This window comes from Cervus elaphus, chromosome 23, assembly GCF_910594005.1.
Source record: "Cervus elaphus chromosome 23, mCerEla1.1, whole genome shotgun sequence".
Classification (NCBI taxonomy): domain Eukaryota; kingdom Metazoa; phylum Chordata; class Mammalia; order Artiodactyla; family Cervidae; genus Cervus; species Cervus elaphus.
In genome coordinates, this window is record NC_057837.1 from 45,135,170 (window position 1) to 45,141,432 (window position 6,263).

The following is a 6,263-nucleotide window of genomic DNA, read 5'->3' on the forward strand; positions in this document are numbered from 1 at the left end:
GCAGGCGGGTTTTGCTGGGCCCTCTGCTCGGGGTCTCAAAGGCTGCAGAAGTGTCGCCAGGGTCCTGATTCTCCTCTGATCCCTCATCTTAGCAACTCCCTTCTGTCCCAGCCCCTGAGCTAATTTTCAGCTAATCTACAACCGCAGCTCCACCACCATCTGCCATTTTCCTGGTGCCTCATCTTCTCGCCCCTTCTTCCCTAGACTTGGGAAAGTCCAAGATTAAATGAACCGGCTTGCTAAACAAGGAAATGCTGCCTTCAGGCCCTGTCCCTCCCCCAGCCTACAGTTGTTTTTCAGTGTCCTTGTCCAAACTTAAAAATAATTCTGCTTTATGTCCGGCAGATAAACTTTAAATTATATATGAAACAGTTGGATGCTTTCCAAGACCTTGACGCAGAGCCATGTTGTCCTGGACCAATTAGAGTCAATATCCAGACACTGGGGGAAAAAAATGGAAAGAAAGCCAGACTCATTATTTCTGCAGAGTATGTGGCCATTAAGAGTTTAACCCCTCCGGGAAATGTCACTGGTGATGTGAACCGGACCCTCTCAGAGAAAAACTATTTCCTTCTCCTGTGCGATGTTGAAAGCTGGTTCACGGCAACTTCCTCATACTTCCAACACTTTTCCTGCAAAAGGAGAGCACAGGTGCTGATAAGATGGAATAAACTGATCTTTGTAATTGCTGAGTTACTTCAGGAAACAGAGGAAAGGAGAGATGGATGGTTCTTTTGAAAAATGAGTTACATAGGGATTTCCCAGTTAGGAAAGGAAATTATGATTCTGGCAGTGTTGCCATGTGATGGTTAATTTTATGTGTTAACTTGGCCGGATCATCGGTGCCCAGATAGTTGGCAAAACATTATGTCTGGATGTGACTGTGAAGTCTTTCCAATGAGATTAACATTTGAATCTTTCCAGTGAGATTAACATTTGAATCAGTGAACTGAGTGAAGCATCCCTTCTCCATGTGGGGATAGGGGGGCCTCAGCCAGCCCATGAGGGTCTGAGTAAAGGTGAGCTTGTGGTCTTTCTCTCTCCCTAGATGTTATCAGATGTATCAATATACATGTCTCGCTGGTTCTGCTTCACTGGAGAATCCTGGCAAGTCAGTCAGCTTAAATACATTCGTTCTGTGTTTTAGTTGTGAAATGCTGTTGTCCACACACAGGCCTGTGTCCCCAGCGGCATTTTACATGTTCAAGTTTGTAATAACGGATCTTAAAGCACCCTTCCTCCCACCTCAGAACTGAAGCGGTTCAGGGCCAGCAGTCAAGGGCAAACATGCCGAAAAACCCAAAACAACAGCTCTGAACTATAGTGCTTTTTCAGGTTGCAGACAGGCCCACATGGACCATGCGTGTGTGAGTAGCAGTGCTGGCTTATAGCAGGGGTTTTGGGGTTTTTTGGCAAATAAAACGTCTGAGATTCCCATATAAACTACACACCTCTTTCTCCACCCAGACATACACACATATGCACACAACCCCTGCCTGTTGCATACAGTTTAGGGAACTCCTGAGTCTGGTGACTCGGGTGGACAGAGAGCAGAGGATGGAGTCTAGCCCCAGGTCCCAGGAGCAGAAAGTTGAGTCCTCCTGAGCGGCCTCCCTCTGGCTGCTCCCTGTTCAGCCTTGGGACCCCATCTGATCTCAGAGCCTAAGCCAAACCCAGGCCAGATGGGATCTGAGAGTCAGTTCCTGGGGTCTCAGTTCTGCATCTGGGGGAGTCTCCCTGCTGGGGTCTCAGTCCTGCATCTGGGGGAGTCTCCCTGCACCCCCCCACCCTGCGATGCTATTTGGAAAGCATCATTCAGAGCGCCAGCTCTCCTTCCACTGATGATGTAGTCCTGTGATCCTGCCTGGGGCAGACTATTCTTGAGTCTATAAAACATTTTTACCAGAATGGGCCATCCATTTAGGGCCATATTTCGGCAAATGAGGCACCTCTGCAGCAGACAGGGCTGATCATTTCTCACCTGACTTGTTCTGAGTCCCTTCTGCCCTGCGGTCTGCTTCTCTGTTCCTTCCTCCACTCCAGGGCCTGGTGGGGAGCTCGTCACAGGAGCTGCGCTCCAGGTCATGGAGGAAGCTTGCCCCTTCCCTCTGTCCAGGTCACCTGGGGGGCAGAGAACAGAGCCCAGCCCTCAAGACTCCCCCACTCCAGCCTTTAACCCCGGAGCCCGTTGGAAGGACCGTTTCTGGGGTCATTGAGTCATCAGGGGCAGAGTTTGCACTGTGAAGACAAAGGAAGCTGAGAGATGTGGGCGGAGAGACAGAGACACACAAAGGAGAGACATATACAGAAAGGCAGAGAGAGAAAGCAAAAACACAACATTCCTTATATTTGCTTGTGACAACCACCAAAAATGTTTAAAATTTCCGCTGTTCCCTCAGGTTCCCCAGTTCCGCCTCTGAAACTTCTGATTGTCATCAACTGTCAGTCCAAACAACCAGCGAATAAAACAGCTTGTGCAACCAATTACTCGACTTTTTCTTGATATTTTTCTGAACTCTATGGTGCTATTTCCTAACACCGCCTCCTAATGCCCTCTGTAAATTGGATTTTCTTGGTTGTGATTTTACATGAGTTAACAGAGAACACAAATAACGATGGTGAATGTAAATGAAGAGAAGATGAAGCCCTTCAGGAATGTTATGTTCCTAGAACTGATTTCTGTCCTCCCAGGCTCCTCCTCACGGAGAGTGTTGGGGCTCCTTTCCTCACAGTTACAATGAGGACCTTAGCATTTAGACTTGCTTTGTGGCAGATAAAATGCCAGATAGTAAGCATGAATTTCAAGGTTTCTCCTTGGATCCAAATGGTCCATTTTTCACATTTTTATTACACTGGTTTGGTGCCTTCTATGTCCTATGTCCCAGAGATTCTGGAAGGAAGATGCTTTGGGACCTCTGGTTCGTCCCATACAATCTGCTCCATGCCCTTTAGCATATTCTGACTCGGAATTATTGACTCACAGGACTTGACGCCCCTCAAGGATACTCCTTGCCCTGCCAAGTTCTGAGGGGCTAAGAATACCTGCCAGCTCACAGGTTAGACCCAGTAGGAAGGGCAGAAAACAGCCTGAAGGTGGATTCCCTTAGCAAAGAAGGCAAAATTTTTCTAGTCACTAGAAACATGAAGATAGTTCGTCTAGCTGTGGGGGGTTGCTGAGGACTCGGTTTTAATTTTTTTTTAAACTCACTCAGTTGTGTCCGACTCTTTGCAACCCCATGGACTATACAGTCCATGGAATTCTCCAGGCCAGAAACTGCAGTGGGTACCTTTCTTTTCTCTAGGGGATCTTCCCCACTCAGGGATCGAACCCAAGTCTTCCACATTGTGGGCGGATTCTTTACCAGCTGAGCCACAAGGGAAGCCCAAGAATACTGGAGTGGGTAGCCTATCCCTTCTTCAGTGGATCTTCCCAACCCAGGAATCGAATGGGGGTCTCCTGCATTGCAGGTTGCTGAGGACTTGGTTAAGTACCAATATTCAAAATACCATCTTCTGGGAGGAAGGGACAGTTAGGTAGGGCGTCTAGGGAGAGCATGTACACCCTGCCATTTTTAAAATAGATAACCAACAAGGGCCTACGTTGTAGCACAGGGAACTCTGCTCAATGTCACATGGCAGCCTAGTGGGAGCTGGGAGAATGGATGCATGTATGTGTATGGCTGAGTCCCCTTACTGTTCACTTGAAACTATCACAACAGTCTTTATTAATCGGCTGTACCCCAGTACAAAATAAAAAGTTAAAAGAACCCCAGCACTCACGGAACAGACGTGAAGGGCAGGGTAGAGCCTCAGATCCTCCCAGAAAGGAGATAGTGGGGATCCCAGCTCTCACTTCCGGGCCTGAGGGCCCCACGCCCAGGCTGGTGGGGAGTGAGCCTCACCTGACCCGGCCTCCCAGGCTGGAACACACTCACTTCCTGAGGTTCCTGCACCGGAGCTGCACACAGAAACCTTTGTTCCCTCGGCTGTCGCTTCTGGGGCAGGAGGTGCCCCGCTTCAGTCTCCCACTCTGCCTCCAAGATTCCGACCTCAGTGGAGGGTACAGAAACTTGTTTTTTAAAACTTATTCTCAGATTTTTTTTTTTAAAGTCAGGCAACTAGGAAAAAAAGGACACATCTAAAGTAAGGTGAGTCAGATGCAAGTGGGAATTTCAGGTGATGAAATATGCATGTGGATAAGCACACCATGCTTGGGGCATGTTGGGCAGTGAGCTTCCCCGCTTGACGAGAACCACGGAAACAAAATAAATGTAAACAGCAAGGAAATGCTAGGATTCTCTGTCAGCTCCTACTTTTTGATAAATGCCTTTTATAGACTTTCTTTTTTTTATTTTTATTTTTAACTGGAGGATAATTGCTTTATAATGTTGTGTTGGTTTCTGCCATAGAACAGTGTATAGACTTTCTTCTAGAGACTAGGAGTCATAGAAGTAAGACAACAGGACCTCTTGTGAGCAGTGTGGGCTTTCCCAGGTGGGCAGGAGAATTAGGAGCCCATTTGGAAATGAAATGAGTATGAATGATGATGGGTTATCTGAGAGAATTTTCTACTGAAATATGAAATGGAAAAGGGGCAGGTAGGATGGGGAAAGAGAGACACAGCAATTTATCACTTCCCCTCAGAGACCCTGGCCAATTGTCCAGACCCCCCCAGCCCCCCCCAACTCCATCCCCTCCCCACCACCAGCATTCTGGGGAGAGGCTGGTGCAGCTGGTGCTGAAGCTCTTTTTCTAGAACATTCCACCCTCGGGCTGTTCTTGATCTGCTCTTCGCTCTCCATTTTGAAAGCGAGGTCCTGTGATGGGAGCTTGTTTTTGTATCTTGTTAGCTCTGTGCTGGTGACGTTCCAGGAACGACTCCAGTCTTGTTAGCAAGGGGGCCCTCAGATCTCTTTTCCTGAGACAGGCTCCTGGAAGTCTTCCCTGGAGGAGGCTGGTTCTAGGCTGTGTTTATGAGTTCCTGAGAGCTCCTTCAGGTTCACTGTTCCCTGACTCCTGTCTCTTCAGTACTGTGTAAGCGTGTGCAGACACACATACACACGTGTGCACACACACACACCCCCAGGAGGGTCGACAAGCTTCCTGCGTCCCCAGCTTTCAGGGGCGGAAGCAGGGGGAGCTGTCGCCCCTTGTTCTGCCCCAGCCATGTTCCAGCCTGTTTTCTGGGATTGGGGGACCTTGTTCAAGGGCTTGGCCTCAGGCCTCTACCTGGGCCTTGGCCTCCTCCGCCTCCTGCTGGCCTGCCGTGTCTGTGTTGCTGGGTCTCTGCCGCCGCCTCTGGGTCTGCAGCTCAGGAAGAGGACCATGCTGAGTGGTGGTGAGTTTGGGGGTCCAGCCAGGGCCCTGGGGCTTCAAGCCAGCTACCAGGAGGGTGATGTGACCTGTAACTAGGGGACAGGTAAGGGCTGGGGGCACCCTAGCCAGACGGAGGCCACGGGAAGGAAGGATGTGAGTGCGGACAAAGCGAGTGAGGTTTGTGTGGGTGCTGTGCTGGGGGGTGGCCCAGAGGGGTGTCGGGGAGCTGGGGGAAAGGCAGCCAGCAGGTGGGGGGGCAGATGGGGGAGGGCAAACAGAGAGTGGCTGGCAGCTGGGCAGGCGCTGGCCCTGGAGGGACCCTGAGCATCTAGACTGCAGGGAGCTGCCCCTGGGGTTCCCTTGGAGACAGGAGGGACTGTCCTTGTGCTAGGCTGGGTGCCCTGGAGTCAGGGCTTCTTGGCAATGCTGAAACTGTCCCCACACCCCCCTGCTGGTCACCCTTGGGGCCAGGACAGACCTGGGCTGTCAGGTCTGCAGTACTGGGCATGAGGTGCTGAAATTTATACACCCCATCCTCCTTCCAGACCTTGGGGTTCCTGTACTCTTTTCAGGGCAGATAGTACTCTTTTCACTCAGTGAGGGCCTGTGACTTTCCACCAAAGAACACATCAGAGTGAAATGCGGAGTGCTGCCAAGGAGGCTGTCTGCCGCTTCCTCCCAGCCTCCCTCCCCAGGGGACCCTGACTACCCTGTACCAGGGCCAAACCCAGAGCTGTGAGCCAGCACCCTGGACCCCTTCAGAGGAGTCCATCTAGGGTGGGGTTGGCAGATTCCAGGGCCAGGGTGGGCTGGAGGAGAACACTTAGACAGGCGGGGCTGCAGTCTCTGGTCACAAGGCCTGGTCACTCAGGCCTCTCTTAGGCAGTGAGGAGGGGCTGCAGGTGGCAGGGCCGGGTGTCAGGGGTGGGGGGGGATGGTGGAATCAA

At 50.9% G+C, this 6,263-nt stretch overlaps 1 long non-coding RNA gene across 1 annotated transcript; it reads right to left on the reverse strand.

Annotated features, from left to right (window-relative positions):
* Positions 1-505: 505 nt before the first annotated feature.
* On the reverse strand, positions 506-4,021 carry LOC122681150. The gene is made up of 3 exons (XR_006336886.1): positions 3,781-4,021; positions 1,982-2,121; positions 506-632 (listed from the first exon to the last, which is right to left on the reverse strand). It is a non-coding gene; the product is annotated as an uncharacterized LOC122681150 (long non-coding RNA).
* Between the last annotated feature and the right edge of the window lie 2,242 nt (positions 4,022-6,263).